This window comes from Aotus nancymaae, unplaced genomic scaffold, assembly GCF_030222135.1.
Source record: "Aotus nancymaae isolate 86718 unplaced genomic scaffold, 86718_ANA_hifiasm-v0.15.2.pri h1tg000006l, whole genome shotgun sequence".
Taxonomy (NCBI): domain Eukaryota; kingdom Metazoa; phylum Chordata; class Mammalia; order Primates; family Aotidae; genus Aotus; species Aotus nancymaae.
In genome coordinates this window covers 38,825,188-38,850,322 of record NW_026988417.1, presented here as the reverse complement: position 1 = coordinate 38,850,322, position 25,135 = coordinate 38,825,188, and the positions used below count along the sequence as shown (strand labels likewise).

The following is a 25,135-nucleotide window of genomic DNA, read 5'->3' as shown; positions in this document are numbered from 1 at the left end:
ATCTACATTCCATTACTCTAGATCTCTTTCTGAGGGGAAAAAAGTATTTTAACCAAAAGTGCATGAGGGATAAACTGTGCCCCCGCTAAAATGACTCACTCTATTGATGATGAATTTCCAACGGGACGGCTCGGAGAGGGTCCCGATGAGAGCGGGGCTCTAGAAGGGTCCCAGTGAGGGTCAAAGTTGCGGATGGGGACAGGGGAGGCGGGACGAGGGTCAAAGACGCACAAATCCCGGGAGGGGAAGGTCTCCTCGCAGTCTCCAAAATCCGAACCTGTGAGTGGCGGTGTGTCTGGACTTGAAGGGAGTAAATAAACGGCTCTGCTAGGACTGTGTACTCAGGAAGGTGGCCCGAAGTTCCCAGAAGGCTCTGCCTGGGAAACACCGAAGGCTACTAGAGGCGCGCAAGGTCAGGTCCCGGCGGGAACAGATCCGAAAGGAACCTCGGGGGGCAAGAGGGGTGTGTCTGGGGCCTGGAGGCCCGCCAGGCACTCGGAGGCCGAGGAAGCGACCGCGGCCCCCGCCTTCGCCCGGCCTCGGGCTGCGCGCCAGGGCCCGCCTCTCGCCGACGCCTCACTTCCCTTCCGTCCGGGCGGCCGGGCCCGCGAGTCGGACCGGAGGCGACCCGCACCGGGCCCCACGTTCAGGGCTTGGGGATTCGCTCGCCGCGCCGCCCGCCGCTGCCTCAGGCCCTCTGCTTCGGCTCGGCGCCCCGGGGCCCCTTCCCTCCAAGGCCCTCACCTCTGACCCGCTGCCCTGCCTCCCACCCGCCGCCTTTACCTGCTCCTGCAGCGGGCCGAGGGCGTCGAAGCCGGGGCCGCGTCGTCGAGAGCACAACGCGGCGCCGCGGGTCCGCAACCCTTTCCCGCCGGCGCCACTGTGCTCTCCGGCGCCGCGCAGGGCTAGCGAGCAGCTGCGGCCGCGGGGGGAGACGCGGCGAGCGCGCCCGGCGGGGAGACACTGCCGCTCTCCGTCCGGCCAGGGAAGAGCAGCCGCGCAGGAGCCCGCCGCGAGAGGGCGGGTGGGCGGCCGGGTGGGGAGGGGTCTCGAGGCGCCGGCAATGGCTGCCACGTCTCCCAGGTGGACCGCTGCCCCTCCCTCCCGAGCCCGCCGGCTGTTCGCCACGACCTCTGCTTCGTCCCCGAGCCCCGCCTCGGGGCGGCGGCCCGGGGGACCTGAGCCCGCGGGCGCTCTCACCTCTCCCGCTCCTTCAGGAGAGCAAGTCCTGCCCCGCCGGTTCGGTGGCTTCCGGCCGCCCACCCCCAGGGCTCGCGCGAGAGCTGACTGTGGGTCCCACTTCTCCTGTCAGGGGGTCCCTGGAGGAGCAAGCCCCTCTTCGTGTGTCGGGTTCTGCGGGGAGGGAAGGCGGGAGCTGTTTCGCGCTGGGAAACATTGCAACAAGAGGCCCGGAATTTTTGCCAAAATAAGCGGTAAACCACAGCTGTTTCTAGCTCTCGGCACTCTCCCGAGCCCCCCAAAATAAAACAAACACAAGGTGGGCCTCTTGGGGCGAGGGGAGGGAGGAAAGCAGAGCTGAGGCGGGCCCTGCTGCGCCCGGGGTCCGGGCTGCAAGTTGGGAGGGACGGCGCGACGAGCGAGCGGCCTCAGCATTGCCTGACAGGCTGTGGACGCCTGGGGCAGGGCCGGGCTGCGGCGGGCACGGGAACTCGCCTACTCGTGCGCGGCCCTCCCGCGGGGGTCTTCCGGGAGCGCGGCGGCCTCTGCGCGGCCGCCTTGGAACCCCACGGGGAGACAAAGGGGCTGGCGGCGGCCACAGGGCGGAGGGAGGCCGCCCAACCCCAGCCGAGAGCCGGCCGTGGTGCCCACTTTCCTTGGCACTGCCAGCGTGCGGTCTGAGCTCGGAGGCGGAAGCTCAAAAATGTGTATGCCTTTGCCGGTGGAACCGGAGCCGCTGGTCTTCGCCCCCAGATCAAGCTTGAGTTTTCGGGTGCCAAGAAAAAGCAAAGACGTACTCTTCCCTCTTGCGACCGCTTAGTATGAGTCCGTCCCCCAACCCTGCACCATTTTTTTTTTTTCTCTGAACTCTGCTTTCCCTGGTTTATTTGTTCTGGATTCTGATGTGAAATGTTCAGTGTTTTCAGGATACGCAAATTTTTCACCTGTGCTTGCTAGTGGGATACGTAAATTTTTCACCTGTGCTTGCTGGGTGGTGGTGGTGCCTGTTTTTTTCCTTTCCTCTGTCCCCTTCCCTTTGCAATTACTTTTCATTCCACTTTCAGTGGGTTTTTTTTCCAGAATTGAGAAAGGAAATAACCTCATGACAAAGTGTCCCTTTGCATCGAAGAGACGTTGATGGTGGTTACGCAGTTGCTTTAAACAGAGTGTAAATTTGGGGCAAGTGCAAATAGTTTTTGTCGTTTAGATCTAATTGGAACACTTACTCACAATAAGAACATTCTAGTGGTTTTTCAAGAAACTAGTAATATGTAAGGAGAGACCTCAAGATGGTACATTTTCTGATGAAACCATCCACATAGAAAAATACATAAGGGAATTTTTTCCTTTTCTATGAATTTTGTATTTATAGAGGTCTTGAGTCCCAATGTTAAGAAATCACTGACTTCATCTTGATTTTTTTTAAAAAAAATCGCTATACAAAAAACCGTTAATGCTTTTAAAATTTTCAAAAACAAAAAAAATTGTAATAACCCAGAATCTCAAGAGATAAATAGTTGTTGCTGAGAACCTAACGTTAACTCTGCCTCTAAACAGCCATTATAAGAGACTAAAAACTGTAATATATGCCATTGTAGAAATGAAAGAACCCTGGTAATTATCAACTTCAAAGAAGTCTAGGAAATTAATATCTTGTTTTTGAAATATGTTCATCATGATAAAAACTGGCATTTAAATTATTTTCCTTTGAACATCTGTTAAGGATTCATCATATCTTAAGTCAGAACAATAAGAAATAAAGTCTTCTTAACGTTGGAAAATATATATTTTAAGCCACAAAGACAACACCCGAGCTGAATGTTTTTAAAGTTTGCTTACTATGGCAATAAGAACATCAATACCATAAAGTTCTGAAAGTGAGACTCAAATGAAGAACAAAGCAATCTTCACTCAACATTCACAGTGCCAGCCTTTGGTTATGAATATTTATAAAGATTTCCTCCTTTCTTATTGGTTCAAATTCTAAGCCAATGGGAAAAGTACAACACATCTTTTAAAGAGTGAAGCATCAATCAGCATTAGATCAGTACCTGAGATAAAGGTATTGTTTATCATTCTCATTCTCATTGGAGATCATGCCTCTTTAAAATTTTTTTTTTTTCCCCCAGTTACAGAGTCTCTCTGTTGCCCAGACTGGCATGCAGTGGCACGACTCAGCTCACTTCAACCTACGCCTCCCAGATTCAGGCAATTCTCGTGCCTCAGCTTCCCAGATAGCTCGGATTGCAGGCTCCTGCCACCACACCCGGCTAATTTTTGTATTCTTAGTAGAAGCAGGGTTTCTTCTTGTTGTCCTGGCTAGTGTCGAACTCCTGACCTCAGGTGATACTCCTGCCTCGGCCTCCCAAAGTGCTGGGATTACAGGTGTGATCCACCCCGCCCAGCTGAGTCTCTTTAAACTTAAAAGGAGACATTTAAGAATTAGGGCTGGGCTCCATGGTTCATGCCTGTAATCCCAGCACTTTGGAAGGCAGAGGCTGGCGGATCGCCTCAGGTCAGGAGTTCAAGACCAGACTGACCAACATGGAGACACCTCATCTCTACTAAAAATACATAATTTACCTGGGTGTGGTGGGGCACCCCTGTAATCTCACCTACTTGGGAGGCTGAGGCAAAAGAGAATTCCTTGAACCCCAGGAGGCGGAGGTTGCAGTGAGCGGAGATTGTGCCATTGCACTCCAGCCTGGGCTACAAGAGTGAAACTCCATCTCAAAAAAAAAAAAAAAGAATTATTAACTCTCTTGTGGGTGCCACTCCTGCTCACACTCTCCTCTCTTCAATTTTCCAATTGGTTTTATTACAATTGGTCATGTTAGAATTATGTGACAATATTGAATTCTCTAAAGTGCCAGACAAATCTGAGGAATGGTAAAATGCCTACTACTTAATACTTTAAAGTGAATCCTGGCATTTTAGATTAAAAACTGACCTTTAAGGAAAGACTAAAGTTTATATTTTGGAAAATGTCTTGTATTTTTGTAAAAAAGAAAATTGCCAAGTTGTCAAAAGTAAACCTTTTAGGTTTACCTAAGGCCACCTTTGGTCTATTTAACAGCTAAATTCTAAACATGATTGTCTATGTTTATGTTTAGAACATAAGTATGATTTCCTTCCAACCAAAAATACTAATAATCTATGCCACCTTTGTATTCATATACTTTGATTATGACTTAAAGCATTCTGCTTAATTATTCACATGTTTATAATCTCCCTTACTAGATCATCAATTCCTTGAAGTTTCCCATTCAGCCTTGTATTCCTCATTGCCAAACTCCCAGCCTTTTACAATATAAACATTCCATGGATGTTTACTGAGTGAAAGAATAAGTGAGCATCACTCTATGACAAAATATATGTCAAATCAAGAAAATCTGTGTCACGATTTTTTCCTCTTGTACACAATAACTGATATATTGTTTTCATTCCCAACTAAGAATAGTCTTGTTAGGCCCAGCCTGGTGGCTCACACCTGTAATCCCAGCACTTTGGGAGGGCATGGTGATGCATGCCTGTAATCCCAGCTACTCCGGAAGCTGAGGCAGGAGAATCGCTTGAACCTGGGAGGTGGAAGTTGCAGTGAGCTGAGATTGCGCCATTGCACTCCAGCTTGGGCAAAGAGTGAAACTCCGTATCAAAAAAAAAAAAAAAAAGAATGGTATTGTTGTGCGGGTGCAGTGACTCACACCTGTAATCCCAACACTTTGGGAGGCCGAGGCAGGCAGATCATGAGGTCAGGAGGTCCAGACCAGCCCCGCCAACATGGTGAAACTCTGTCTCTACTAAAAATAAAAAAATTAGCTAGGTATGGTGACGTGTGCCTGTAGTCCCAGCTTCTTCTCACAAGCCTGAGACAGGAGAATGGCTTGAACCCGGCAGGCGGAGGTTGCTGTGAGCCAAGATCTGCCATTACACTCCAGCCTAGGTGACAAAGCAAGACTCCATCTCAAAAAAAAAAAAATAGTATTGTTGCAAGAACTTTACTAAAAGAAAGTAGGACCAACGTATGCTGGAACTCTTGTGTTTTTCAATTTTAAATTTGGTGGAAACAAAATAGTAGATAATATTGCCATTATCTAAAGTAAATAAGTAAATAAATATCAACATCTTTATGTAAGATTTCTTTACCACACTCAACCTAAGGCGCTTCAAGCTCTGTCCCTGAGAAAACTACTTAAACTCTCAAATACTCAGTTTTCTCATCTCTCATGGCATTTATAAAAACTACTTTCTGATTAATTAAAATAATGAATATACATAAAAGTAGAGGCTTAATAAACAGTAGTTATTACTTACAGATATTAGTGGACTCAATCATGGAGAAAATGTAATTTTCTTTTTTTTTTTTTTTAGATGAAGTTTCACTTGTTGCCTGGGCAACAAGACTTCAATGCTGTGATCTTGGCTCACCACAGCCCACAGCCCACAGCCTCCACCTCCTGGGTTCAAGTGATTCTCCTGCCTGAGCCTCCCGAGCAGCTGAGATTACAAGCATGCACCACGTTTGCCTGGCTAATTTTGTATTTTTAGTAGAGATGAGGTTTCTCCATGTTGGTCAGGCTGGTCTCAAACTCCAGACCTCCAGGTGATTTGCCCACCTCAGCCTCCCAAAGTGCTGGGATTACAGGCGTGAGTGGATTTCGGCCACCACACTCAGCTGAAAATGTAATTTTCTTGGTGCAGTTATTTATCTATAAAAGGCACCATCCTGGACAACATGGGGAAACTCTATCTCTACAACAAATAAAAAATTTAACCAAAGTAAAAAACAAATAAATAAAATTTTAAAATAAAAAAATTTAGCCAGGTGTGGTGGTATGGACCTACAGTCCCAGCTACTTGGGAGGCTCAGGTGGGAGGATCACTTGAGCCCAGGAGGCAGAGGTTGCAATGAGCTGAGATCATGCCACTGCACTCCAGCCTAGACAACAGAGTGAGACCCTATCTCAAAAAAAAAAAAAGAAGAAAAAAAAAAGGCAAGCATAGACTGTTAAAATATGGAAACAAATATCCTAAAGGAAGGAATAGGGTACTAAGAAAACCAACCAAAAGAAGATAATTTTTGCAACCTGGACAACGTGGTGAAACTCTATCTCTACAACAGATGCAAAAATTAGCTGGGCATGGTGGCACATCCTGTAGTCCCTGCTCCTTGGGAGACTGAGGTGGGAGGCTGAGGTGGGAGGATCACCTGGGTCTGGGAGGTGGAGGCTGCAATGAGCCTAGATTGCACCACTGCACTCCAGCCTGGGCAACAGAATGAGACACTGTCTCCAAGAAGAAGGAAAAGAAAAAATATATATATAACTTCTAAGAATAAAAGACAGTGGCATTCCAGTCTGAGTGAAAACTTTATGAAAAATCATATCTGGGTCCGGGTGTGATGGTTCACACCTGTAATCTCAGCACTTTGGGAGGCTGAGGCAGGAGGATCACCTGAGGTCAGGAGTTCAAGACCAGCCTGGCCAACATGATGAAACCCTATCTTTTTTTTTTTATGAGGCGGAGTTTCGCTCTTGTTACCCAGGCTGGAGTGCAGTGGCGCAATCTTGGCTCACTGCAACCTCTGCCTCCTGGGTTCAAGCAATTCTCCTGCCTTAGCCTCCTGAGTAGCTGGGACTACAGGCATGCGCCACCATGCCCAGCTAATTTTTGTATTTTTAGTAGAGACGGGGTTTCACCATGTTGACCAGGATGGTCTCAATCTCTTGACCTCGTGATCCACCCGACTCCGCCTCCCAAAGTGCTGGAATTACAGGTGTGAGCCACTACGCCCGGCCCCGAAACCCAGTCTTTTTAAAAAAAAGAAAAAAAGGAAAAGAAAAATCAAATTTTATTGTGTCTCTCTCCTCTCACAAATTTCACAGCTCCTCTAATTTCTACTAGCTTTTCTCAATAGGGATAAATAGTTCGTATTGCTTTGAAACCGGAGGGCTTCTCATTGCACTCTGTGCTTTTTCTTTGAATAAATTCTCAGAGAATTTATTAATATGCCATTGTGCCTATGAACTCTAAGAAAAGGATATAGTAGTAAATATTTCCAAACTTACTTGACCACAAATCCTCTATTTATAGAGAGTATCCCATGACATATGATTTTATATCACATTGTGGAGGAAATACTTGTCTACATGTTTGAAGATAAAATCAAAATCCCCCTCACCTTCTGCTTCCAAATGCTGCCACTCCTGCAGAAATGACCTCAAATAACCCTGAAATGTAGGTCTCCTGAGAAATGTGCTTGAGAAATAGACCTTTGTTTTACCCAATTTCTCTGTAAGTGAATGGGCAGGCATGAGGCAGAATCTCCAAACTCAACAAGAAAGGGTGGAGGTGGGATTGGCAAAGACAGTATTAAAAAAAGAAAAAAATCTAGATAATGCCAAGGTTAGCTTCCTCACTCCCGGGATAATCCTCCTTCTTTGAGTATGATAGCAACAATTCTGTGTCTTTGTGAGAAACTTTACAGGAAGCCATACCTCTGTCTGTAAGCATGTTGTGGGAGCTCCAGCTTCATGTAACTATACTTTTTTTTTTTTTTTTTTTTTTGAGACATAGTCTTGCTCTGTAGCCCAGGCTGGAGTGCAATGGCAAGATCTCGGCCCACTGGAACCTCCACCTTCCAGGTTCAAGCGATTCTCCTGCCTCAGCCTCCTCAGTAGCTGGATTACAGGCACCTGCCACTAAGCCTGGCTAATTTTTGTATTTTTAGTAAAGAAGGGGTTTCACCGTGTTAGTCAAGCTGGTCTCGAACTCCTTACCACAGGTGATCCACCTCAGCCTCCCAAAGTGCTGGGATTATAGGCTTGAGCCACCACTCCCAGCCAAGTTTTCATATCACTTGCCAATAAGGAAACTAGATCCTGTAACCATCCCTGCTAACGTCTTTCTGTCAGTTATATTACTCCTCTATTTGAGACAATCATACACCTCACAGTACATCCTTTCCAGTGATGTTGAACCATTGGCTAACCTAGTCATTCACTTTCATTTGTGTTTTACAACCCAACCCAAATGCCTTCTTATCCTGTAAAGTTTTCCCAGATGCCCCAAATAGAACAGTTTCTTTTTTTGAGACTCACCCAGGCTTGAGGGCAGTGGCATGATCTCAGCTCACTGCAACTTCTGCCTCCCAGGTTCAAGCAATTCTGCCTCAACCTCCTAAGTAGCTGGCATTACAGGTATGTGCCACCATACCTGGCTAATTTTTTTGTATTTTCATGGAGACAGGGTTTCACCATCTTAGCCAAGCTGGTCTCGAACTCCTGGGCTCAAATAATCCTCCCACATTGGCCGTAGAACGATTTCTTATACGCCCACAGAAATGTATATATACCTTTCTTAACTGCAGTGGTGATTATTTGTTGGTCTCTATGCTAAAACTGTGAACTCTCTTCCCCTAGACAAACTATGTATCCACAGTAACTAGAAAACATTCCTGGGGCCGGGCATCGTGGTTCACGCCTATAATCCCAGCACTTTGGGAGGCCAAGGCAGGTGGATCACGAGGTCAAGAGATCGAGACCATCCTGGTCAACAAGGTGAAACCCCGTCTTTACTAAAAAATACTAAATTAGCTGGGCATGGTGGCGCACGCCTGTAGTCTCAGCTACTCAGGAGGCTGAGGCAGGAGAATTGCTTGAACCCAGGAGGCGGAGGTTGCGGTGAGCCGAGATCGTGCCATTGCACTCCAGCCTGGGTAACAAGAGCGAAACTCTTGTTAAAAAAAGAAAAAAAAGAAAAAAAGAAAAGAAAACATTCCTGTACACATTGAAATGTACTAAACTGGCCAGGTGCAGTGGCTCACTCCTATAATCCCAGCACTTTCAGAGGCTGAGGCGGGCAGATCACGAGGTCAAGAGATCGAGACCATCCCGGCCAACATGATGAAACCCTGTCTCTACTTAAAATACAAAAAATTAGCCAGGCATGGGGGCACAGACCTATGGTCCCAGCTACTCAGGAGGCTGAGGCGGAAGAATCGCTCGAACCCAGGATGTAGAGGTTGCAGTGAGCTGAGATGGCGTCACTGCACTCCAGCCTAGCGACAGAGCAAGACTCCATCTCAAAAAAAAAAAAAAAAGAAAGAAAGAAAGAAATGTACGAAACTTCTTTTAGGGTAACTTCCTAGCTTACAATTTCCCTGTCAGTTGTACCCCTCTCCCCAATTCTACAGGACGAGACTCCAGGGTTTTGAAAGATCACTCTACTCCCTTGACCACAGTTAATTAACCAAGAGTGGGTGTTTTAATCCAATTAGTCTCTTCCTGGGAAATTTTTGAATTGGGACAAAGACCATTAGTAAAACCAAAATACAAATAACAAGAAAATGCAATTCACATCAGAGACAAAGGGCTGATTTCTCTCATATACAAACATGTAGAAATCAATAAGGAAAAGACACAACCCACTATTTTAAAAATGGACACATTATTTAAAAAATTCACAGAAAAAGAAATACGAATTACTCTTAAGCATGGTTTTAAATTACATATATGCAGCATTGTTTGTAACATAGCAAAAGATGGGGGAAAACCTAAATGCCCACCAACAGGGAACTGGTTAAAAGCAGTATGTTACACAAAAACAGCAGAATGCCGCAACAGAAAAGAATGATGGCACTCTCTAAATGTTCATACTGCACCATCTCCGGGATATAGTGCTCAGTGAAAAATGTGTGTATGGTATGCTGCCATTAGTGTAAAAAAAATGGAGGGAGGAGAAAAAGATAGATATAGATAGATAGATGATAGATAGATAGATAGATAGATAGACAGATAGATAGATAGATATGATGATGGATGGATTTTTTTTCCTTTTTTTTGTTTTTTGTTGGATGGATGGATTTCCTCACATATACATAGAATATCTCTGGAAGAAGATAGAACAAACTGCTTCATTAATTGCTTTTGAGAAAGCAAACAGTGGCTAGAGGATAGAGGATGAAAAGACTTTTCACTGTACCAATTTTATTTATTTATTTATTTTTCTAGACAGGATTTTGCTCTATTGCCCAGACTGGAATGCAGTGGGACAACAACAGCTCACTGCAGCCTGACTCCCAAGCAATCCTCTGGCCTCGGCCTCCCAAGTAGCTGGGACTGCAAACGCACACCACCATGCCAGGCTAATGTACCAATTTTTTTTTTTTTTTTTTGAGACAGAGTCTCGCTTTGTCGCCCAGGCTGGAGTGCAATGACAGATCTCCACTCACTGCAACCTCCACCTCCCAGTTCAAGAGATTCTCCTGCCTCAGCCTCCCAAGTAGCTGGGATTAAGCTGTGTTGGCCAGGCTGGTCTTGAACTCCTGACCTAAGGTGATCTGCCTGCCTCAGCCTCCCAAAGTGCTGGAATTACAGGCATGAGCCATGGCACCAGGCCCCAATTTTTTTTTAACTTTTTTAAAATTTGAGACAGAGTCTTACTTTGTCACCTAGGCTAGAGTGCATTAGTGCAGTCTCGTCTCACTGCAGCCTCCACCTCCCAGGTTCAAGTGATTCTCCTGCCTCAGTCTCCTGAGTAGCTGAGTTTACAGGTGCGCACCACCATGCCTGTCTAATTTTGGTATTTTTAGTAGAGACAGAGTTTCACCATGTTGGCCAGGCTGGTCTTGAACTCCTGACCCTAGGTGATCTGCCAGCCTCAGACTCCCAAAGTGCTGGGATTAACAGGTGTGAGCCACTATGCCCAGCCTAATGTACCAATTTTAAATCAAAAAGATCTCTTTGTACTGGGCACATGGTTCATGCCTAAAATCCCAGTGCTTTGAAAGGCAGAAGCAGGAGGATCAATTTAGGCCAGGAGTTCAAGACCAGCCTGGTCAACATAGCAAGCTCTTACCTCTAAAAAAAATAAATAAATAACAATAATTTTTTCTTTTTTTTTTGGAGACAGAATCTTGGTCTGTCTCCCAGGCTGGAGTGCAGTGGCGCAATCTTGGCTCACTGCAACATTTGCCTCCTGTGTTCAAGTGATTCTTCTGCCTCAGCCTTCCGAGCAGCTGGAATTACAAGCATGCACCACCACGCCCAGCTAATTTGGGTATTTTTAGTAAAGATAGGGTTTCACCATACCTACCAGTGGTCTTGAACTCCTGACCACAAGTGGTCTGCCTGCCTCGGCCTCCCAAAGTGCTGGGATTACAAGCATAAGCCACCGTGCCCCGCCTCAAAAAAAATTTAATTAGCTGGGCATGGTGGTGGGTGCCTATAGTCCCAGCTACTTAGGAGGCTGAGGTGAGAGGATGGCTTGAGCTATCATTGCTTCACTGCACTCCAGCCTGGGCAACAGGGCAAGACCCTGTCTCTTAAAAAAAAAATCTATTTGCTGTGTAAAAATAAATAGCATTTAAGTAAAAATATAAAAGATTTGGGATTCTCAGTTTCTTTGTCACCTAGGCTTTCTCAGTTTCTTTGTGCTGCTGAGTGTGTATGAGATTAACTCAGGAGTTGGAGGCAGCTATATTCTACGTTGGGCCAGGGTAGCAGAGGAAGCTAGCTACTCTAGCGAGAAGAAATAAGCAGAGAAGAGATATTGGAGAGGTGGAGAGAAAATAATGTCTGTGCTCTCAACAACTTGTTTCTGTTCTTTCCTGGGACCAGCTACATCTCTCTCCTTGGTTTCTTCGAAACATCCCTATATTCTTACAATAAATCTCTCCTTTCTTGGCCTAAGCTAACTTGAGTTGTTCCTTGATAGTTACATTCAAAGAAATCTATCATAGCAGGTTTTCTGTCTTGTTTTTGTTTGTTTGTGACAGAGTCTCGCTATGTTGCAAACAGTGCAGTGGTGTGATCTCGGCTCATTGCAACCTCCCCTTCCTGGGTCAAGCGATTCTCCTGCCTCAGCCTCCTAAGATGGGGTTTCACCATGTTGGCTAGACTGGTCTTGAACTCCTGGCCCCAACTGATCCCCATGCCTTGGCCTCCCAAAGTGGTATGATCACAGGTGTGAGCCACTGCGCCCAACCTCATAAAAGGTTTTCTGTAAATGCTTGTTAAAAGGAAATGTAAAGTTCTTCGTAATGCAATTATTTAGGTTCTCAAAACTGGATTATACTTTTCAAAAAAACTTTCCTTAGCTGAGGGAGGGCAGCTCCAGAGGTGTTCTTAAAGACATTCACCTTAAGCTAAGGTGGTGTTTGCTTATGGAAAATATGAGCTGGGTCTGGGGCCAAGTAACACATTCCACCCACTAGACTTTCCTCTCAGTCCCTGCCTAAGAACTTAGACTTTTCAGTGTTTGGTGATGGCCTGCCTGAAACATAAATTCTGAATGTTGCTAATTAGGATGGAGTTTGAGGAGTGTGAGACACTTTTGTTTGGTTTGGTCTGGTTTGTATTATGAAAGGAAAGGCACTAGGGCCAGGGCAAGAGTACCAGTCCCAGGGTGAAGAGTCCTTGGCTGATAACTATTTTGGTACATTCAAATATGGGTTTCCATTCTGCCTAATTCTGCAAGACTCAAAAAAGAAAAAAGAAAAAAGAAAAAAATATGTTTTCAGGTTCTAGGACTACTTAACCCTTTGAGGCTAATACCTTTCCAAAGACAAAGTCCATTTCTCTGTCAGTGTTTTCAACACTATAGATAGTACTATCCTTTTACTATTTATTTATTATTAGTATTCCCAGTACTGAACAGACAGAAAGTACTTAGGAAAATCCTCAAAGTCCCAGAATGGTATTCATAAAGCAACTCCTAGAGTTAAATAGCCTGCAAATGAAGTTAAATACATTTAATATGTTGTATATGAGCATGGTATCATAATGTACATTCCAAATATGGCAGAATGACAGCAAAAAAAAAAAAAAAGCTACATATATTTTATGCTTTATTTTTTGTTTTGTTTTGTTTTTTTTGAGACAGGGTCTCACTCTGTCACCCAGGCTGGAGTGCAGTGGCATGATAATAGCTAACTGCAGCCTCGAACTCCCTGGGCTCAGGTGATCCTCCTACCTCAGCCTCCCAGTAGGTGGGATCACAGGTATGTGCCACTGTGTTCGGCTAATAATTATATTTTTTGTAGAAACAGGGTTTTGCCATGCTGCCTAGGCTGGTCTCAAACTCCTGAGCTCAATCAGTCCGCCTGCTGCAGCTTCCCAAAGTGTTGGGATTACAGACGTGAGCCACTGCATCCGGCCTGTTTACATAATTTTTTATGTAAGATGAATGACAAAATGGTCTCCGATATAAGTCAGAGTAATTGCATTATAAATACTAAGGTTAGAAAAGTGTAATTTATTTCTATCATTGAAGTACCATTTAAAAATTAAATAACACTTTGGGAGGCCGAGGCGGGTGGATCACGAGGTCAAGAGATCGAGACCATCCTGGTCAACATTGTGAAACCCCGTCTCTACTAATACAAAAAAATTAGCTGGGCACGGTGGCGCGTGCCTGTAATCCCAGCTACTCAGGAGGCTGAGGCAGGAGAATTGCCTGAACCCAGGAGGCGGAGGTTGCGGTGAGCCGAGATCGCGCCATTGCACTCCAGCCTGGGTAACAAGAGCGAGACTCCGTCTCAAAAAAAAAAAAAAAAAAAAAAATTAAATAACATTATTTAAATACCAGGGACCAACCATACCATTCAAGCAGTATTTCTTGAAAATTCATTAGGGATATTGTAAAAATTTAAGACATGGCCCCGTCCTTAAGGAGCTTTATTATAATTTATGTGAAACAAGACAGATACAAAGTATCATCACTTACTTTTACTAAGAGAAGCAGTATGGTGAATTGGAAGGTTCGTATTTTTAGTGCTGCCATCCCATTAATGTATGATCTCTGCAAAGTTACTTAACTGCTCCCAGCCTCAGTTTCTTTAATTCTAAAGTGAGGATAAGGATACTAATTTTTTTCTCTCTCTTTTTTTTTTTGTAGAAAGGATCTCACTGTTTTGCCCAGGCTGGAGTGCAGTGACATTATCTCAGCTCACTAAACTTCTGCCTCTCAAAGTCAAGTGATCATCCCACCTCAGCCTCCCAGGTAGCTGTTGACTACAGACACATGCCACCATCCCCGGCTAATTTTTGTAGTTTTGGTAGAGATGGGGTTTGGCATGTTGCTCACGCCTGTATCAAACTCCTGAGTTCAAGTGATCCACCTGCCTCAGCCTCCCAAAATGCTGGGATTGCAGGCATGAGCCATCGTGCCCAGCCAGGACGCTAAATTTAAAGGACTAGTTTTCAGCCAGTGTGGTGGCATGGGCCTGTAATCCCAGCTGCTCGGGAGACTGAGGCAGGAGAATTGCTTTAACCAGGGAGGCAGAGGTTGCTGTGAGCCGAGATGGCTCCACTCTACTCCAGCCTGGGTGACAGAGTGAGAGCCTGTCTCAAAAAAAGAAAAAAGAAAAAAAAGGACTGGTTTGGTTTTGTTTCATTTTCTTTAGAGATGGCAGTCTCACTGTGTTGCCCAGGCTGGTCTATGAACTCCTGGGCTCAAGCGATCCTCCCCCATCAGCCTCCCAAAATGCTGGGATTACAGGCCTGAGACACTATGCCCAGACAGGACAGTTGAAAGAATTAAATTGCAATATGGATCCAGATACCTAAGTAAATGCTTGATATGTGTCAGATGTTCAAAAAATAATAGTTTAGGGCTGGGCGTGGTGGCTCATGCCTATAATCCCAGCACGTTGGGAAGCCGAGGTGGGCAGATCACAAGGTCAGGACATGGAGACCATCCTGGCTAACACGGTGAAACTTCATCTCTACTAAAAATACAAAAAATTAGCCAGGCATGGTGGCATGCACATGTAGTCCTAGCTACTCGGGAGGCTTAGGCCGGAGAATCGCATGAACCTGGGAGGCGGAGATTGCAGTGAGCCGAGATCACGCCACTCAATGCACTCCAGCCTGAGCGACAAAGCGAGACTCCATCTCAAAAAAAAAACATAGTTTATTCCCCAGCTGAATTGAAGGGATTGAATATTTTCTAACTCATTTCTTCTTATTGATAAATAATAGTTTTATTATTGGTGAATTTTAAAATTGAAGTTAGCCAAAACTTCAATCATTTTAACAACCAAAACTTTAATTTTCTCGAAACTAAAACTCAATTCTGCACCGGGCCGGCCAGACACCTGCACCCTCCTGCAGCCAGTCACCTGCCACCACCGCCACCCCCCTCTCCAGCTGCCAGCATGGTCGGGCCCAGACTTCAAGACACCATCCGCCATCCAGATCTTCCGGATCATGCAGCCAAATGATGCCAACGTGGCCGGCAATGTCCACGGGGGGACCGTCCTGAAGTTGATTAAGGAGGCGGGTGCCATCATCAGCACCCAGCTGTGTGGCCATGCTGGCTCGGGTTGGGCACACCGACTTCCTGTCGCCCAAGTACATCAGTGAGGTGGCCCATGTCAGCTTGGAGATCACCTACATACACCTCCAAGCACTCTGTGGAGTTGCAGGTCAACATGATATCCGAAAACATCCTCACAGGTGCAAAAAAACTGGCCAATAAGGCCACCCTCTGGTATTTGCCCCTGTCGCTGAAGAACTCGGACAAGGTCCCCGAGGTGCCTCCTGTTGAGTATTCCCAGCAGCAGCAGGAGGAGGAGGGCTGGAAGCAGTAGGAAGCCCAGCAGCTGGAGTGCATGGAGGCCAAGTGGAAGAATGAGGACATCAGCCAGTCCTCAACCCAGAGCTGTCAGCTACGGCTTGATCCACCTGGTGGAGCCTTCAGACTGTACCCTGTACAGCTTCATGCATGGAGGCATGACCATGAAGCTCATTGACCAGCTCACCAGGATTGTGGCTGCACGCCACTGCAAGACCAACATCGTCACAGCTTCTGTGAACACCATTAATTTTCACAAGATCAGAAAAGGCTGCGTCATCACTATCTCAGGATGCATGACCTTCACAAGCAATAAGTCCATGGAGATCAAGGTCTCGGTGGACGCTGACGCTGGTGTGGACAGCTCTCAGAAGCCCTACCAGGCCGCCAGTGCCTTCACCTATGTGTTGCTGAGCCAGGAGGGCAGGTCGCTGCTGTGCCCCAGCTCATGCCCAAGACCGAGGACGAGAAGGGCTTGGAGGAAGGCAAAGGGCGGTATCTGCAGATGCAGGTGAAGGGACAGGGCCACGTGGAGCCTCAGCCCTAGACGCCCTCCTCCTGCTGCTGGGGCCTTGAGAAGCCATGGCAACGGGCCAGTGTCCAGTCACTTAGAAGTTACCTCCTTGGCCAAAAACCCAATTCACATTGAGAGCTGGTGTTGTCTGAAGTTTTCTATCAGTGTTAACCTGTACTCTCCCCTACAAACCTACACATCAAAGCTTTATTTATATGATTCCAGCGTCAGTGCTACACAGTGCTGTCCCGGGCTCTAGGAGGCATTCCATGGAAACCCTTGGGAATGCTTCTGAGCACATTGCAAGGTATGGGAAGAACCCAGCACCACTAATAAAGCTGCTGCTTGGCTGGAAAAACAAAAAACTCGACTGAGTGTGATGGCTCACGCCTGTAATCCCAGCACTTTGGGAGACTGAGGCAGGAGGATCACTGGAGGTCAGGAGTTCGAGACCAGCCTGGCCAACATGGTGAAATCTCATCTCTACTAAAAATACAAAAATTCGGTGGCTCACGCCTGTACTCCCAGCACTTTGGGAGGCCGAGGCAGGCAGATCATGAGGTCGAGAGATCGAGACCAACCTGGTCAACTCGGTGAAACCCTGTCTCTACTAAAAATACAAAAAATAGCCGGGCATGGTGGCACGTGCCTGTGGTCCCAGCTACTCAGGAGGCTGAGGTCGAAGAATGGCCGAGATGGCACCATTGCACTCCAACCTGAGTGACACAGCGAGATTCTGTCTAAACATATATATATATGTATATATATGTGTGTGTATGTATGTGTGTGTGTGTGTGTGTATACACGCACACACAGAAAGAGAGAAAGAAGAATTTTATCTGTATAGAGCATAGAAAAGGGAAGTTAAATAATGGTATTTCTGTATACGTTAGCCAGCATTGATCAGTGTAGCCTTGCTCACTACACAGATTCTCCAGTCTCCTTCAGTTTGATTCAGTAAATATATATTCCTATAGTTTATGTTGAGGTCTTGAGGGCATCCAATAAATGACATGGCTCTTCTCTGCCCAAATTGAGAATGAAGGGCAAGCATAAGGTAAATATCAGATCAAATATCACCTTGAACTGATAAGGACTAACTGGAGAATGCAGCTCATGAGAACCAACCTGACCTGTCACCTGAACCCCAGAATGAGATACACTTACCTACCCTGTTCCACAGGCAGCACAGGCACACATTATGGCTTTCATGGGGCCATAGGCACTTCTGCCTTTTTCCTGGGCTTCTCTTTTTTTCCTCTTCATACAAAAAAAAAAAAAGAGAAGAAGGAAGCCCAGCACAGTGGCTCATGCCTGTAATCGCAGCACTTTGGGAGGCCAAGGCAGGCAGATCACCTGAGGTTGGGAGTTTGAGACGAGCCTGACCAACATGGGGAACTCCATTTCTACTAAAAATAGAAAAATTAACCAAGGGTGGGGGTTCATGCCTATAATCCCAGCTACTCGGGAGGATAAGGCAGGAGAATCGCTTGAACCTGGGAGGCAGAAGTTGAGGTGAGCCAAGATCGCGTCATTGCACTGCAGCCTGGGCAATAAGAGTGAAACTCCATCTCAAAAAAAAAAAAAGATACTAAAAATTATACATTATGACTATAGTGATATACATATATTAAAACATTTTTGTTTGACCTACAGATTCATTTATTTCTTCTGTTTTTTTCTTTTTCTTTTTTTTCCATATAGGGTCTCACTCTGTTGCCAAGGCAGGAGTGCAGTGCCAAAATCTCGGCTCACTGCAGTCTAAACCTCCGGGGCTCAAGGATCATCCCACCTCAGCCTCCCAAGTAGCTAGGACCAAAGGCACATGGCACCACGCCTAACCAATTTTTAAATTTTTTGTACATTGGGATATAGGGTCTCACTATATTGCCTAGGCTAGTCTCCAACTCCTGAGCTCAAGGAATCCTACAGCAATGGCCTCCCAAAGTGCTGGGACTACAGGCCTCAGCCATCGCACCCAGTCTCATTTGTTTTCTTCTGATTTTAAAGGAAATTAAAACATTTTCTTGGACCCTAGGCACTACCTGGTGTGCCTAATGAAGAAGTTGGCCCTGGGCAACACTGAACACACTGGACCAAGTAAGGCTTAAATCCTGGAGGAAGTGTGTAGTCTTGAGAGAAATGAGAGGAAATGAGGCAAGCATGCCTAGGTTGTTTTTTCTGATTTACCAATCAGATGAGTTACTCTCTGCCTTGAATTACAGTGGATAAAGGGAAAGCAAGGAGCACACCATTCCAGCTCAACTCACATGAAAGAAAATAGTGGTAGAGAAAAAGCAACCCTCTCTTAGCAATTCTATTCTTTTTTTTTTTTTCAAGACAGTCTTACCAGGCTGGAGCCCAGTGGCACAGTCTCCGCTAACTGCAACCTCCACCTCCTGGGTTCAGGTGATTCTTCCGCCTCAACCTCCCAAGTAGCTGGGACTACAGGCGCATGCCAAACACCAAGCTAATTTTTGTATTTTTAGTAGAGACGGGGTTTCACCATGTTGGCCAGGATGGTCTTGATCTCTTGACTTTGCAATCCATCTGCCTCGGCCTCCCAAAGTGCTGGGATTACAGGCGTGAGCCACCGTGCCCGGCCAGCAATTCTATTCTTAAGGCTGAAATCATTGCGTTGTTATCATAATTAGATAACGCTGGTCTTTTACGATTACCAATCTAATTCTTCTTGCTCTAGATTCCTGTTTACCAGAAAATCTGATGATAAGTAGGCTTCCATGTAGATTATCCTACAAGGAAAGAATACCTCAAGCAGGCCAGGCGTGGTGTCTCATGCCTTTAATCCTAGCACTTTGGGAGGTCCAGGCGGGGCAGTTCACTTGAGACCAGGAGTTCAAGACCAGACTGGGCAACATGGCAAAACCCTATCTTTATCAAAAATACAAAACATTAGCTGGGTATGGTGGCTTCCACCTGTAGACCCAGCTACTCAGGAGGCCAAGGTGGGAGGATGGCTTGAGCCCAGGAGGTGGAGGTTGCAGTAAGCTGAGATCATACCACTGTACTCCAGCCTGGGTGACAGAGTGAGACCCTGTCTCAAAAACAAAACGTCTGGGCGCAGTGGCTCATGCCTATAATCCCAGCACTTTGGGAAGCCAAGGCGGGCGGATCGGGAGGTCAGGAGATCGAGACCATCCTGGCTAACACGGTGAAACCCTGTCTCTACTAAAAATACCAAAAAAATTAAATAGGCGTGGTGGCATACGCCTGTAGTCCCAGTTACTTGGGAGGCTGAGGCCGGAAAATTGCTTGAACCCAGGAGGCGGAGGTTGTGGGGAGCCAAGATCACACCACTGCACTCCAGCCTAGGCAACAGAGCAAGACTCCATCTCAAAAAAAAAAAAAAAAATCTCAAGCAGCTGATAAAGTATACAATCTGAATATACAATCTGCTGTCTGGTTACATTTGTCATTGTAAGGTAGTAAATTGACATTCTGGTTCATATATTCTCACTAGACTGGTTGGCATGAGAATCCATGGATGCATTTAACTCGTTCATATAACTGACTTGACCATGTTATTAAACTGGAAAAGATGAAGTTCAAAATCTCAGCCATAATGGCTTAATCCAAGGTACTACAACACTAGAAGCCTCTAAGTGGCCAGCACGTTTGTATTAGCTGCAATTCAATTTCTCCATTTTCTAACCACAACATACCCCTCAGTCCTCACACACTTTTATAATCCTATGTCCTCAAATTAGCTGAATGAAGGGGTAAGAGGGTGAAAAAAAGGAGGAAACACTCCAGCAAAATGTTTCTAATTTTTTTTTTTTTGAGACAGACTCTCACTCTGTCACCAACATTGGAGTACAGTGGCGTGATCTCAGCTCATTTCAACCTCCGCCTACCAGGTTCAAGCGATTCTTCTGCCTCAGCCTCTCGAGTAGCTGGACTGCAGATGCCCACCACAATGCCCAGCAAATTTTTGTATTTTTAGTACAGATGAGGTTTCACCATATTGGCCAGACTGGTCTCAAACTCCTGACCTTGTGATCTGCCCACCTCAGCTGCCCAAAGTGTTGGCATTACAGGCCTGAGCCACCGTGCCGGCCCTCTAACTTTTCCTATTTTTTTTTTATTTTCTTTCTTTTTTTTGGGACAGGGTCACTGAAGCTTAGAGCTCCAGGGCTCCCACTGCCTCCAGGATTCTCCCACCTCAGCCTCCAGAGTAGTGAATGCCACCATGCCCAGCTAATTTTTTTTTTTTTTTTTTTTTTTGTAGAGACAGGGTCTCACTATGTTAGCCAGACTGGTCTCAAATACCTGGGCTCAACCAATCCTCCTGCCTTGATCTCCCAAAGTGCTGGGATTACAGAAGTGAGCCACACACCTGGACTATTTTTCAGTTCTTTGAACAATTTTTTTTTTTTTTTTTGAGATGGAGTTTCACTCTTGTCGCCCAGGCTGAGTGCAATGGCATGAACTCAGCCTGGCTAATTTTTTTTTTTTTTTTTTTGGATAGAGACAGGGTTTCACCATGTTGACCACACAGTGGTTTCACCATGTTGACCACCACAGTGCTGGTCTTGAACTCCTGGGCTTAAGCAATCCTCCCACTTGGGCCTACCAAAGTGCTGGGATTACAGATATGAGCCACTGAGCCCAGCCCTCAGACCCTCTTCGTGAATAAAGCTAAGAAATTGTATGTATGTTTGTTTGTTTGTTTTGAGATGGAGTTTTACTCTTGTTGCCCAGGCTGGAGTGCAATGGCGTGATCTCAGCTTACTGCAACCTCCACCTCCCAGGTTCAAGCAATTCTTCTGCCTCAGCCTTTCAAATAACTGGGATTACAGGCGCCTGACACCACACCAAGCTAATTTTTTGTATGTTGTAGAGACAGGGTTTCACCATGTTGGCCAGGCTGGTCTCAATGTTTTCAGGTTTGGTTTTGTTTTATTTTGTTTTGTTTTGTTTTGAGACAGAGTTTCACTCTTGTTGCCCAGGCTGGAGTACAATGGCGCGATCTTGGCTCACTGCAACCTCTGCCTCCTAGGTTCAAGCAATTCTCCTGCCTCAGCCTCCTGAGTAGCCAGAATTACAGGCACCCACCAACACGCCTAGCTAATTTGTTGTATTTTTAGTAGAGATGGGGTTTTACCATGTTGGCCAGGCTGGTCTTAAACTCCTGACCTCAGATGATCCACCCACCTTGGCCTCCCAAAGTACTGGGATTACAGGTATAAGCCACCGAGCCTGGCTTTTTATTTATTTATTTTTTTTTTATTGCAACAGAGTCTCATTCTGTCACCCGGGTTGGAGTACAGTGGTGCCATCTCAGCTCACTGCAGCATCCACCTCCTGGGTTCAAACAAATCTCCTGCCTCAGCCTCCCAAGTAGCTGGGACTACAAGCATGCACCACCATGCCTGGTTAATTTTTGTACTTTTAGTAGATACAGGATTTCACCATGTTGATCAAGCTGGTCTCCAATTCCCAGTCTCAGGTGATCCACCCCCCTTGGCCTCCTAAAGTGCTGGGATTACAGGCATGAGCCACCACTCCTGGCCAGAAATTGTATGTATGTTAATACACAAATACACACATATTGATAATTGTTTCTATGTGTGTATGTATGTGTGTGTATGTGTGTATTTATACATATATAAAAAAAAATCTGAAACCACAAGTTCATCCTGTCACCATTTATTTCAGTCCAACATAGTGCATCCTTTTCTAATATTCACTCTTGAACTCATTGCACCCTGACTTTCATCTTTACTACTCCCCTGAAATTCCTTACTAAGATCACTACTAATCTCTATGTCACTATAATCAGCAATTTTTTGCTTTACCTCTCAAAAAAATACTTCACACTCTTGAGTTCAGTCTTTGTATTAGTGTTTTCCAGAGAAATGGAACCAATAGGATGTGTATATATAGAGAGAGAGATGAGAGGGCATTTATTAGCAGTTATGGAGGCTGAGAAGTCCCACATTAGGCCGTCTGCATGCCAGAGAACCAAGGAAGCTGGCAGCGTGACTCAGTCCAAGTTCAAAGGTCTTATAACCAGGGGAGTTAAACCAATCATTTAGCTCTTAGACCAAGGCCAAAGGCCTGAGAACCTAGGAGGCCTCTTGTAAGAGTCCAAAGACCAGAGAACCTGCAGTTGTGATGTCCAAGGGCAGGATGAGATGGGTATTCTAGCTCCAGCAAAAAGAGAGAGTGCAGCGGTTTGCCTTTTCTTTTGGTTACATCCAGGCCCTCAGCTGATTGGATGGTGCCCACCCACATCAGATGAAGGTGGATCTTCCTTACTCAGTCTGCTGATTCAAATGCCAATCTTGGCAGGCCTTGGTGGCTCACACCTGTAATCCCAGCACTTTGGGAGGCTGAGGTGGGAGGATCACTTGGGGCCAGGAGTTTGAGACCAGCCTGGACAACATAGTGAGACCCCCATCTCTATTTTGTATCAACATTTACTCTTTTTGGCCAGGCACAGTGGCTCACGCCTGTAATCCCAGCACTTTGGGAGGCCGAAGTGGGCAGTTCACAAGGTCAGCAGTTTGAGACCAGCCTGGCCAAGATGATGAAACCCCGTCTCTACTAAAAATACAAAAATTAGCAGGGCATGGTGGCACACGCCTGTAATCTCAGCTACTCAGGAGGCTGAGGTGGGAGAATTGCTTGAACCAAGGAGGCAGAGGTTGCAGCCGAGATCACGCCAATGCACTCCAGCCTGGGCAACAGAGCTAGACTCCATCTCAAGAAAAGAAAAAATTAAATTAAATTTACTCTTTTTTAATTTAAAGAAATGCCACTCTTGCCAGTTCAAATCCCAATCTTGCTAGGCACAGTGACTGAGGCCTGTAGTCTCAACCCTTTAGGAAGCCAAGGTGGGAGGATAGCTTGAGCCCAGGAGTTAGAGACCAGCCTGTGTAACATGGCAAAACCCCATCTCTACAAAAAAATACAAAAATTAGCCCAGCGTGGTTGTATGTGCCTGTAGTCCCAGTTATTTGGGAGGCTAAGGTGGGAGGATCACCTGAGCTTGGGAAGAAAAAAATAACAACAACAAATGCCAATCTCTTCCAGAAATACACTCAGACATACCCAGAAATAATGCTTTCCCGGTTATCTAGGTACCCTTAATCCAGTCAAGTTAACACTGAAAATTAGTCATCACACTTGAAAACAGATGCTTGGTGCCACAAAGAAAAATCAGCACTCAAACAAAGGATTTTTCAGCAATGCAGTTTTTACTTCCTCGACTGCAGGAAGGGTACCTTCATTAGTCATCTTGCCATGAGAGTACAATGAACAAAGGGAAGCAGACATATTTATTCCTTATGCATTTGGAGTTGTCCTTACTGCTGTGTCTGATCACCATTGGCTGGAGCCAGACCTCACAATCCAAACTGAAACCCGATTGGCTAACAAAACTTTTTTAGGCCGGGTGTGGTGGCTCACACTTGTAATCCCAGCACTTTGGGAGGCCAAGACGGGTGGATCACCTGAGTTCAGGCGTTCGAGACCAACCTGGCCAACATGGTGAAACCCCATGTCTACTAAAAATACAAAAAATTAGCAGGGCATAGTGGTGCATGCCTGTAATTCCAGCTACTGGGGAGGCTGAGGTAAGAGAATTGCTTAAACCTGGGAGGCAGACGTTGCAGTGAGCTGAGATCGCACAATTGCACTCCAGCCTAGACAACAAGAGTGAAACTCCATCTCAAAACAAATTAAAAAATAAAACTTTTCTAAACAGGTAAAAGCAATGCAGAGCTGGGACATGCCTGTGAGCACGTCCAGCACAGATACCTTGTTTAAAGTACAAGGACATAGAATATACTACATGCCTGTAAGCATGGCATGTGTAACAACTACATAGGATAGGGCTTAACAAAGAGTTATTAGTAAATTTATTATTTATTATTTAACAAGAAAGGAAACTTTAAAGAGGAAATTTTTTACTTCCCACACACTCTTACCTTGACATTTATGGTATGGTTTTCTGCTACTTCTTTGGCCAATCCTTTACAGTCTTATGTGTAAGTTTCTCTTATTTTGTGAATGTTGACACTTCCCAGATTCTTTCATCACCTTATTTCATTCTCCCAGCTCCCTGAAAAATCAAATGACTTTTAATTACCATCTATATGAAAATGACTCCAAAATCTAAAACTACAATTTAGATCTTTCCAGCAGCACCAGAATCATATGTCCAAACACCTTTTTTTTTTTTTTTTTTTTTGAGACGGAGTTTCACTCTTGTTACCCAGGCTGGAGTGCAATGGCGCGATCTCGGCTCACCGCAACCTCTGCCTCCTGGGTTCAGGCAATTCTCCTGCCTCAACCTCCTGAGTAGCTGGGATTACAGGCACGCGCCACCATGCCCAGCTAATTTTTTGTATTTTTACTAGAGACGGGGTTTCACCATGTTGACCAGGATGGTCTCGATCTCTTGACCTCGTGATCCACCCGCCTCAGCCTCCCAAAGCCAAACACCTTTTAACACATCTTCAGCCTGTTGTGGTGGCTCATGCCTTTAATTCTAGCACTTTGGGAGGCCAAGGCAGGTGGATCACCTGAAGTTAAGAGTTCAAGACCAGCCTAACCAACGTGGAGAAACCCCATCTCTACTAAAATACAAAATTAGGCGGGGCACAGTGGTTCACGCCTGTAATCCCAGCACTTTGGGAGGCAGAGTGGGTGGATCACAAGATCAGGAGTTTGAGACCAGCCTGGCCAACATAGTGAAACCCCGTCTCTACTAAAAACACACACACACACACACAAATCAGCCGAACATTGTGGCAGGCACCTGTAATCCCAGCTACTCCAGAGGCTAAGGCAGGAGAATCGCTTGAACCCAAGAGGTGGAGGTTGTGGTGAGCCAAG

General features: G+C 45.7%; 1 protein-coding gene and 1 pseudogene across 2 annotated transcripts in view; one reads left to right on the top strand and one right to left on the bottom strand.

Annotated features, from left to right (window-relative positions):
* The window catches only part of N4BP2 (NEDD4 binding protein 2), a 99,159-nt gene extending 98,194 nt beyond the window's left edge, over positions 1–965 (bottom strand). For both annotated transcript variants that reach the window (XM_064366525.1, XM_064366514.1), the window contains exon 1: positions 784–965. The gene's annotated coding sequence lies outside the window, so the exon portion shown is untranslated. The remainder of the gene's footprint in view (positions 1–783) is intronic.
* Positions 193–16,405, top strand: LOC105732683 (cytosolic acyl coenzyme A thioester hydrolase-like; annotated as a pseudogene).
* The last annotated feature ends 8,730 nt before the right edge of the window (positions 16,406–25,135 follow it).